General features: G+C 36.6%; 2 protein-coding genes across 14 annotated transcripts in view; one reads left to right on the top strand and one right to left on the bottom strand.

The window, feature by feature from the left end:
• The window catches only part of LOC135113225 (probable serine/threonine-protein kinase PLK), a 148,849-nt gene that overhangs the window by 31,358 nt on the left and 106,546 nt on the right, over positions 1 to 10,945 (bottom strand). For all 12 annotated transcript variants that reach the window (XR_010274822.1, XR_010274819.1, XR_010274818.1 and 9 more), the window contains one exon: positions 5,080 to 5,139. The gene's annotated coding sequence lies outside the window, so the exon portion shown is untranslated. The remainder of the gene's footprint in view (positions 1 to 5,079; positions 5,140 to 10,945) is intronic.
• The window catches only part of LOC135113214 (uncharacterized), a 48,298-nt gene that overhangs the window by 10,868 nt on the left and 26,485 nt on the right, over positions 1 to 10,945 (top strand). The gene's annotated exons all lie outside the window — the stretch shown is intronic.

Below are 10,945 nucleotides of genomic sequence, written 5' to 3'. Positions count from 1 at the left end.
TCTCTCTCTCTCTCTCTCACTGCTTTCTCAATTACACACCACTCGTTTCATCACTGGTCCCCTCATTCACTCATTCACTCATTCACTCACTTCATACTTGCACTCTCACTCGGTTCTTGACTCCTATCTTCACCCGTTGCTTCACTCATTTCTCACTCACTCACACAGCCGGTGGGAGGGGATGGAGGGAGGAGGGAGAATGGGGGAGGGAGAGATAGCCAGGGCCAGGTCAGGAGGCTACCTTCGGGAAGGGGGGGAAGGAGAGGCAGCCCCGGCAAAGCTATGAGGCTGTCCAGGGGAGGGGGGAGGCAGAGGCAGTCCGGGCCAGGCCAGGAGGCTGCCCAGGAGGAAGGGGAGGGAGAAGCAGACCAGGCCAGGAGGTTGCCTAAGGGAGGGGAGGGGAGGGGGAAGAGGAGGGGGGAGGTGGGACGGGTGGATGGAAGTCTGTTTGTCTGTGTGTATCTACCTGTCTGTCTACTTATCTACCTGTCTGTCCGTCTATTTATCTACCTGTTTGTCTGTCTGTCTGTCTATTTATCTACCTGTCTGTCTGTTTGTGCACGACTAGATAGGAATATGTATTTATCTACTCATCTGTCTGACTGGACTGCGAATAAACAAGCAGAGGTATGTATGTCTGTCTGCCTATCTCTATCTGTCTATCTGTCCAGTTGCTTGTGTCTGCCTGTCTATTATATCAATTTACTTTGTCTTCCCTACGATTTTCAAACATCAAAGATCACAAGATTATTTTTTTCTTTATTTTTTCTTTCATGCTATTTTTTTTTCCTTTCCTTATTGTCCTTCTGTTTTTCTCCCTTCTTTCTCCCCCTTCCTTATCTGTGTTCTCTCTCTCTCTCTCTCTCTCTCTCTCTCTCTCTCTCCCCCTTCGTGGTTGTGAGAGAGAAAGTGCTTAAAAGTACTATATTTTGACACGTCCGCACCCCAGATACTTCCAAAAGGCTCTATGTAGTTAAAATTACACGAGTTTTAAGGATGTTTTAATGGTTCTAGCCCAGATTGGCAAGATTTCTACATTATTTACGGGAGAAACACTCTTGAGAACCCTTTAAAAATAGTTGTGGTGAGAGAGCAAAGCGTTTCAGAATACTGGCCAAGATACAACAATAGTAATGATTCTCTCTCAATAATCTAATGCTTTTCTCACACGCAAAAATGGAGAACTTATATAAAACTGCGGGAAGATTGACATTGGGAAGCGAACTTCCACTCACCAACAGAAAAATACAATGTGATTTTATTGGAGGTGAGATTCCAGTGTGTGTGTGTGTGTGTGTGTGTGTGTGTGTGTGTGTGTGTGAACTGAGCGCAAGAATCCATAAATACATATCAATACATATTTTGAAAAGAAGTATTAACCCCCCCCAAAAAAAAGACATAGTTCTCATTCTATTTACTTATTCATCTATTCATTTATTGGGGAAGAACTTAGTTTTTATTTATTTATTCTTATGCCCTTATGTAAAGGGGGAGAGAGGGTGGGGGTGCGTCAGTGTAGATTGAGTGTTTCTTTCTGTTTTAACTAAAGGGTTTAATTAAATTTTGGGGCATTTATTTAAAGTTCGTATTGAAGTACTCTGGCTTTGATTTAGTTTATTGTTCAATTTAGTTTTGATTTAGCTGTTGTTGATATATATATATATATATATATATATATATATATATATATATATATATATATATATATATATATATATATATATATATATATATATATATATATATATATATATAAATACTAGATTAGCTGCCACCAGTCATGGTTTCCCCCAAATAATTTTGACCTTGCTTTATATGGCAGCGTTGCAGCCGGAGGTCTATAAGGCACTGGAAAACTCCATGACATATAGATTGAGTTTTATTGAAGTTAGCTTCTAAATAATAAAGTTTTCAAATTATTTTTTCTCTTCTTATTCACAATAATATTTCTAGAAATTAGTTCTGTTACCTTGGAGTTGTGGAACCTCCTATGCTGGGAACAATGTTAACTAATCAGTTCATAATAATAGAATTTAAATGAATACGAGTATGTTATAACTATTAATTGTTGCCTGAGGGGTTACCTTAATTTTTGGTAGAAAGCATCCTAATTGTGTAGGTGTTACATTCAGTTGTGTGTGTATCACTGGTGTTTGACTACTGCCTTATCCGAAACAATATTTCCTTATCTGTTTACATCCTAAATTTTGTTTCCTACCCCCTCAAAAAGAAAAGAAAAAAAAGAAAAAAGAAAAATAAATAAATAAATAAAAGATAAATAAAGATAAATAAATAAATGAATAAAATAAAATAAGATGAAATAAAATAATAATAATAATAATAATAATAATAATAATAATAATAATAATAATAATAATAATAATAATAATAATAATAAATAAATGAATAAATAAATAAAATAGTAATAATAACTAACTGGCAAAGGAAATTTTACATCCTTCTTCTCTGTGTGGACAACGATGTCAGTCTCTCACACTCTCACACAAATAATCAATACATATAGGCACACAAATTATTATTTTCATATGAACAAAACCTTCAAACAATCCAGGGTTTCGGGCCCTGACAAACATACCTATGAACAACGATGTCAGTCTATCTGACGCCGAAATGTTCTTGTTGTTGTTACTGATTGCCAACCAAGCCTGGCTGGCTTGGTTGGGCCTTGTTATGTGGCCCATAAGTAATTGTTAGTAGTCAGTCTATCGGTGAGTACAGCTGAGCGCTGCCTCCCGGGACGACGCCGGAACAGAACGGAAAGAAAAGAGTGGGGAAGTAAAGAAGAACAATACAGAGAGAGGAAAATATGGGGTGAAAAGAATGGGGTGAAAGACACCAACAGATAGGAAGTGTGTGGGCTTTACCACACTGCTAGATTAATTTAATTCAATTATGACGACGCCGAAATCTCGCGCACAGCCTTACATAGTGGACGCCGTACATCCCAGGAACTAGTCCTTCGCTTAACTATATGACATAATTTTGAAATATCCTTAATAGTTTATCATCCGTCCACATTCACAAATTCTTTAACATTTTTGCTAATGGTCCCACGTACTCCTAGATTCTAACACTGTCTATTAATGATTTTTGGATCTAAATATTAACAATGAATTTTCTCAAAATACATAATATTATCAGTTCTGTCATATTTTCTCTTAATCTACAATGTTTTGTGATTGGGATTTTTCCTGTGACTGGTCCAGCAGAAACTGGGAATATGGTTACTTCCCAGCTGCCTGGCAAACCAAGGGATACCACTCCGCGTGTGCCTCCTTCATCTCCACAAGTCAACATCTGACTTAACAATATGTAGCCTACAATTTCATTTAATTTTCTTGTTCTAAAGTTTTACTGATTGCAAAAGCATATACAAAATTTTGTTTACGTAACCAAGAGGCAAGAAAATTTTTATATTCATGACCGTTCCTTTAGGCTATAAAAATTATTTCACGGGATTATTATTATTATTATATGGATGGTATTCTCTTCTCCCCCATCCCCCTTTTTTTTTCTTTCTTATTTACAATTTTGTTCCATGACATTTATTCTTTTATAAGAACATAAAAACATAAGAAAATAAAGGAAGCTACAAGAAGCCACCCACACACACACACACATACACACACACGCACACACACACACACACACACCACTTTACCCTCTTTATACAACGGACACCCTTACATACATCCTCCATAAATTGATTGCATGAATATACAATGTGTGATGACACCAAACAAGTAACATCACAGAAAGATAAATGTGTGTGCATATATATATATATATATATATATATATATATATATATATATATATATATATATATATATATATATATATATATATATATATATATATATATATATATATATATATATATATATATATATATATATATATATAGATAGATAGATAGATAGATAGATAGATAGATAGATAGATAGATAGATAGATAGATAGATAGATAGATAGATAGATGGATAGAAAGATAGATATAGATACATACATATAAATATAGATAGATAGACAGATAGATAGAAAGATAGATAGATGGATAGATAGATAGATACACACATACATATAAATATAGATTGATAGATAGATAGATGGATGGATAGGTAGACGGATAGATATATAGATAGGTAGACAGATAAATATAGATGGATAATAAAAAAAAAAGTAAAAACTAAGCATAAATCGTAATAAATTTAGAACATTCCCTCTAGAACTAAAAAAAAAAAAAAAAAATAAAATAAATCGGAATCCGGAGCAAAAAAGAGACACACGTCCCCGACAGTTGATAAGGAAACGCCTTGGCACTTTACATCATTATAGGAGGACTAGGACTTCTACAACAAAGCAATGGTAATCGTGGCAGTTACTCATTTATAAAGATACGGAACTTTGCCTAAACATAATACATCTAGTAAAAGCTGGTGTTTTATCAAATCTACTCGTAGAATACCCAGCCTTTCCTCTTCTACCCAATTCCAGATGTGTTCCTTTATCTTGAGAAGAAAGTCTCAAGATAAGCATTTAATCAAAGGTTCTTCTTTACAAAAACTACCGAGGAAATTCACTGGAAAGATAAGAGTAACAAAAACAGTGCAAGACTCCTTAATGGAACAGCCAACATAGCAGAGACACTGCGGTTTGCTGTGGACGTGTATATATATATATATATATATATATATATATATATATATATATATATATATATATATATATATATATATATATATATATATATATATATATATATATATATATACGAGCAGACAAATGTACTACTAGCGTGTGTGTCTTTTGGCTGAACATTTGTCTGCCGAGTTGTGATTATAATAAAAGCTGGGTATGAGCGTAGCCAAGTTTGGTTTCTGCCGTCTGGGGAATGAAAAGTCACTGGCAGTCTTGTTCGCGCTTGTCGTGGCAGTGGCAGTCACTTTGTGCAGGTTCATATGTTCTTTTTTGAGAGAAAACCAGGCGTGAATGATTTATTCGATGGATAAGTTAGTATATAAATAAAGAGCTTTCTGCAAGTAATTCAATATTTACCTTAACTTCTCTTCCTTCAAAGTTCACCGGACGGCTGGACTGTCATCTACGTAAGGCAGCCTGAAAAGAAAATAAACACATGTATATTAGGAAAAAATCATAGATATGGAAACAACGGTTAATAATAACTACACAAAAACGAAAGCAAAAGCATTTAGCATTCTATCAAAATTATAATAAAGCAAAAGCAAGGCGATTCTCTAGCCATCTACGTTCTCCCTCACCATATAAATATTTTTTTTCCTTCACTTTCTTACAACCTCTATTTACATCCCACATGTCTATCTCTTCGCTCGGCTCTGTCCTGCTCTGCTCGGGACCTAACCTAACCTAACCTAGCCTAAAATTTTTCTTTCACTTATTCTTAATAACAACAATGGTAATTATTATTATTATTATTATTATTATTATTATTATTATTATTATTATTATTATTATTATCATTATTAATATTATTATTATTATTATTACTATTATTATTATTATTATTATTATTATTATTATTATTATTAACTATCATTATTACTATTATTATTATTATTATTATTATTATCATTATTATTATTATTATTATTATTATTAGTAGTAGTAGTAGTAGTAGTAGTAGTAGTAGTAGTAGTAGTAGTAGTAGTAACAGTAGTAGTAGCAAAAATAGTAGTACTGAGAGTAGTAGTATGTAGTATTTCACGGCTGTGTCCTTCCCTCCTTTCTTCCCTGTCTCCCTGCATCCTTCCTAGATATTATGTACACACAAACACAAAAAAAAAAAAAAATAAATAAATAAAATAAAATAAAATAAAACAATAATAATAATAATAATAATAATAATAATAATAATAATAATAATAATAATAATAATAATAATAATAATAATAATAATAATAAATAAGGTAAATAAATAAATAAATAAATAAATAAAATAAAATAAACTAAAATAAAAAAATAAAAAATAAAATAAAATAAAAATAAAAATAAAAATAGGTAAATAAATAAATAAATAAATTCATGGCGACTCCTACACCAGCCTCGGAGTCCCCATCTCGGGAGGGGACCACAAATGTCCCCAGGTCTGACTGCCCTTCTGACGACGACCCTAAGTGTCTTGACACCCATCTCAACTTTTTCTTCATTAACTTCTGCAACATTCGCGGTCTAAGATATAATTTTCAATCTGTAGAACACCATCTCTCCTCTTTTAAACCTCATCTTTTCCTCACTGAAACTCAGGTGTCTGAGGCAACTGACAGTAGCCCCTTTTCTGTTCCCTCCTACTTCCTCCATCCTCATTTTCGATCCAAAGCTGGATGTTGCGTTTATGTGCGCAACGATTTAACCTGCTCTCGTGCCCACGCTCTTGAATCCTCCGAGTTTTCCACCATCTTGCTACGACTACAGAGTCACTCTCAAACTAAATTTATCTGTGCTGTATACCTCTCATCTAACTCCTCTGACTATAAGAAATTCTTTGACTACTTAACTTCCAAATTGGAGAACATTCTGACCCTCTTCCCTTTTGCAGAGACCTCCATTCTTGGAGACTTCAATGTTCACCACCAGCTTTGGCTTTCCTCTCCCTTCACTGACCATCCTGGTGAACTACTCTTCGACTTTGCTATCCTCCACGACCTAGAGTAATTGGTGCAACACCCTACTCGTATTCCTGACCGTCTTGGAAATACGCCCAACATTCTTGACCTTTTCCTGAGCTCTAATCCTTCTGCTTATGCTGTCACCCTCTCTTCTCTGTTGGGTTCCTCCGACCACAATCTCATATCTGTATCTTGTCCTATTGCTCCAATCCCTCCTCAGGATCTCCCTAAGCGGAGGTGCCTCTGGTGTTTTGCCTCTGCTAGTTGGGGGGACCTGAGGAGGTATTTTGCTGATTTTCCTTGGAATGACTACTGCTTCCGTGTCAGAGACCCGTCTTTGTGTGCTGAGCGCATAACAGAGGTGATAGTGTCTGGCATGGAAGCGTACATTCCTCACTCTTTTTCTCGACCTAAACCTTCCAAACCTTGGTTTAACACAGCATGTTCTCGTGCTATACATGATAGAAAGGTGGCCCTCAATAGGTACTTAAGCCTTCCATCACCAGAATCTCATGCACTTTATATTTCTGCCCGGAACCATGCCAAATCTGTTCTCCAACTAGCCACAAACTCCTTCATTAACTGAAAGTGTCAAAATCTTTCAAGATCTAACTCCCCTCGTAACTTCTGGGATCTAGCCAAAAATATCTCCAATAACTTTGCTTCTTCTTTTCCTCCTTTATTTCAGCCAGATGGCACCACTGCTATCACATTTATTTCTAAAGCTGAACTCTTCGCCCAAACCTTTGCTAAAAACTCTATCTTGGACGATTCTGGGCGATTGTTGGGGCCTCTCCTCCACCCTCTGACTACTTCATGCTACCTATTAAAACTCTTCGCAATGATGTTTCCCATGCCCTCGCTGGCCTAAACCCTCGGAAGGCTTATGGACCTGATGGGGTCCCTCCTATTGTTCTCCGAAACTGTGTCTCCGTGCTTGCACCTTGTCTAGTCAAACTCTCTCAGCTCTGTCTGTCAACATCTACCTTTCCTTCTTGCTGGAAGTTTGCCTACATTCAGCCTGTTCCTAAAAAGGGTGACCGTTCTAATCCCTCAAACTAACCGTCCTATTGCTTTAATTTCCTGCCTATCTAAAGTTTTTGAATCTATCCTCAATAGGAAGATTCTTAAACATCTATCACTTCACAACTTTCTATCTGATCGCCAGTATGGGTTCCGTGGAGGCCGCTCTACTGGTGATCTTCTGGCTTTCCTTACTGAGTCTTGGTCATCCTCTTTTAGAGATTTTGGTGAAACTTTTGCTGTTGCCTTGGACATATCAAAAGCTTTTGATAGAGTCTGGCACAAAGCTTTGATTTCTAAACTACCCTCCTACGGGTTCTATCCTTCACTGTAACTTCATCTCAAGTTTCCTTTCTGATCGTTCTATTGCTGATGTGGTAGACGGTCACTGTTTTTCTCCTAAATCTATTAACAGTGGTGTTCCTCAGGGTTCTGTCCTGTCACCCACTCTCTTCTTATCATTCATCAATGACCTTCTAAACCAAACTTCTTGTCCTATCCACTCCTACGCTGATGATACCACCCTGCACTTTTCCACGTCTTTTCATAGACGATCAACACTTCAGGAGGTAAACATTTCACGCAGGGAAGCCACAGAACGCCTGACTTCTGATCTTTCTAAAATTTCTGATTGGGGCAGAGCAAACTTGGTATTGTTCAATGCCTCAAAAACTCAATTCCTCCATCTATCAACTTGACACAACCTTCCAGACAACTATCCCCTCTTCTTCAATGACACTCAACTGTCCCTCTCTTCTACACTTTACTTATAATCTGAACTGGAAGCTTCACATGTCATCTCTAGCTAAAACAGCTTCTATGATGTTAGACGTTCTGAGACGTCTCCGTCAGTTTTTTTCTCACCCCCAGCTGCTAACTCTGTACAAGGTCCTTATCCGTCCATGTATGGAGTATGCTTCACATGTCTAGGAGGGGTGGGTTTCCACTCATACCGCTCTTCTAGACAGGGTGTAATCAAAAGCTTTTCGTCTCATCAACTCCTCTCCTCTAACTGACTGTCTTCAGTCTCTCTCTCATCGCCGCAATGTTGCATCTCTAGCTGTCTTCTACGCTGTTTTCATGCTAACTGCTCTTCTGATCTTGCTAACTGCATGCCTCCCCTCCTCCCGCGGCCTCGCTGCACAAGACTTTCTTCTTTCTCTCACCCCTATTCTGTCCACCTCTCTAACGCAAGAGTTAACCGGTATTCTCAATCATTCATCCCTTTCTCTGGTAAACTCTGGAACTCCCTGCCTGCTTCTGTACTTCGACTCCCCCTTGAATTCCTTCAAGAGGGAAGTTTCAAGATACTTATCCTTCAAATTTTGGCTACCGCTTTGGACCCTTTTCTGGGACTGGCATCTCAATGGGCTTTTTCTTTTATATTGGATTTTTGTTGCCCTTGGCCTGTGCCCCTTCTACATAAAAAAAAAAAAAAAGAGAACAAATTGTCGCAAAGAAAGAGAGGCTGAAGGCATTCAGTTAGAGGAGTTGATAAGACGAATTGCTTTTGATTTCACCCTGTTCAAGAAAGCAATACGAAAGGAACCAGCTCATAAATGTGAAGCGCACTGCATACCTGGGTGGATAAGGCCCCTCTACAGAGTTAGCAGATTGCAAGATGGCTCATAACGTCTAACTTGGCAGCTTTAGCGAGAGACAAGATGTGAAATTTCAGTTTAGATTATGAGTAAACAATAGAGTGAGGATGTTCAATGTAGAAGAGGAAGACAGTTGCGTCATTGAAGAAGAAGGAATAGTTATCTGAAAGGTTGTGTGGAGTTGACAGATGGAGGAGTTGGGTTTTGAGGCATTGAGCAACGCTAAGTTTGCTCTGTCCCAATCAGAAATTTTAGCAAGATCAACAGTCAGGTGTTCTGTGGCTTCCCTGACCTCTAATCTTTTTAAAATTTCTGACAGAGGCAGAGCAAACTTAGTGTCCTTCAAGATCTCAAAAACTCGTGGGACAACCTGAACAGTCTGATATTAAAAGTCAAACGAAAAGTTAACGGAAAGACAAAAAAAAAAAAAAAAAAAAAGAAAAAGAAAAAGATATGGCAAGTGAAAATGTTTTTGTATGTACACTGAAAAGGAAATGTGCATCAGGAAGCTGATAAAAAGAAAATATATATGAAAGGTGAAAGGTAAGTGAAATGGCATGCGGTGAACGTAAAAACAACTGTATGAATAAAAAAAACAAAAAAAAAAACATGGAAAATACATTAATATACGAAAGATAAAAAAAAAAATAAAAATACAACGAAGATGAATAGAATGAAAAAAAAATGTATGCAAACTCGATACTGAAAGCAGTGCGTTAATGTAGAAACTTAAGATAAATGTGATAAACAGTATTTTAAATTAATTTTAAAATTAAATATTTAAAAAAAAAAAATTTTATTATTATATAAGAAAAAAAAGAAGATAGCAGACATTGTTCTCTTATCCTTTCTGATTAAAATGTTTTTGAATGAAAGAAATTGGTCAATAACTAAGGGAGGAGATACGAGTTGAACATAGACAATTTAACATGGGATTAGCGATTCTAGAACCTTTAATTAATGAATCAACGCTAACAACGTGATTACCGAGTCCATTCCATTCATCTTCCACTATTTTGTCTCCAATCACTTTTTTCAAGACTGAAGCCATTACTTCTTGTTCTATCCTGATTACTGATCCTGAGAATTTTGCTTACGTCACCCTTGTTACATCCACTATACAAATTTTCTTCCACCTTTTCTACTAGGTTCATGGGCATTTGTTACTTTTCTTGGGACAGCGGCAATTCTTATCTCTCTCATCAGATAGATCCTTTTATTCTGAGTATTTATAACCCCATACATATGTCTCGCAAATTTATTATAACGACGCTACCCACCAAAAATAAAAAGGGAGCTGCATTACTGTTGCTGCGGCTTAATTTTATATTTACCGGTTTAGTTAGGTTAGGTTTAGTTAGGTTTAGTCAGGTTAGGTTAGGTTTAGTTAGAGTAGGATGTTAGCAGCAAGAGCAAGATCAAGAACGTGGCGGCCATCATAACAACAAGAACAGTAGCAATAGTAGGTAACTCCCTATTTATTTTTGGTAGTAAGAGGCGGTATTTGGCTCTATTTTAGCCTCCCCCACCCGAAAATCCCGCTTTCTTATCAGTTCCCCAAGATCACAGGGGGTAGAATCCGAAAACGATAGGAAATAGAGCTGTTCCTGTCCTCGGGAGAGGGGGGAGGAAAAAAGTGTAATATAATAATAT

The sequence above is a fragment of the Scylla paramamosain genome, chromosome 2 (genome assembly GCF_035594125.1).
Source record: "Scylla paramamosain isolate STU-SP2022 chromosome 2, ASM3559412v1, whole genome shotgun sequence".
Taxonomy (NCBI): domain Eukaryota; kingdom Metazoa; phylum Arthropoda; class Malacostraca; order Decapoda; family Portunidae; genus Scylla; species Scylla paramamosain.
The sequence above is the reverse complement of the archived record's forward strand: the minus strand, read 5'-3'. Positions and strand labels throughout refer to the sequence as shown.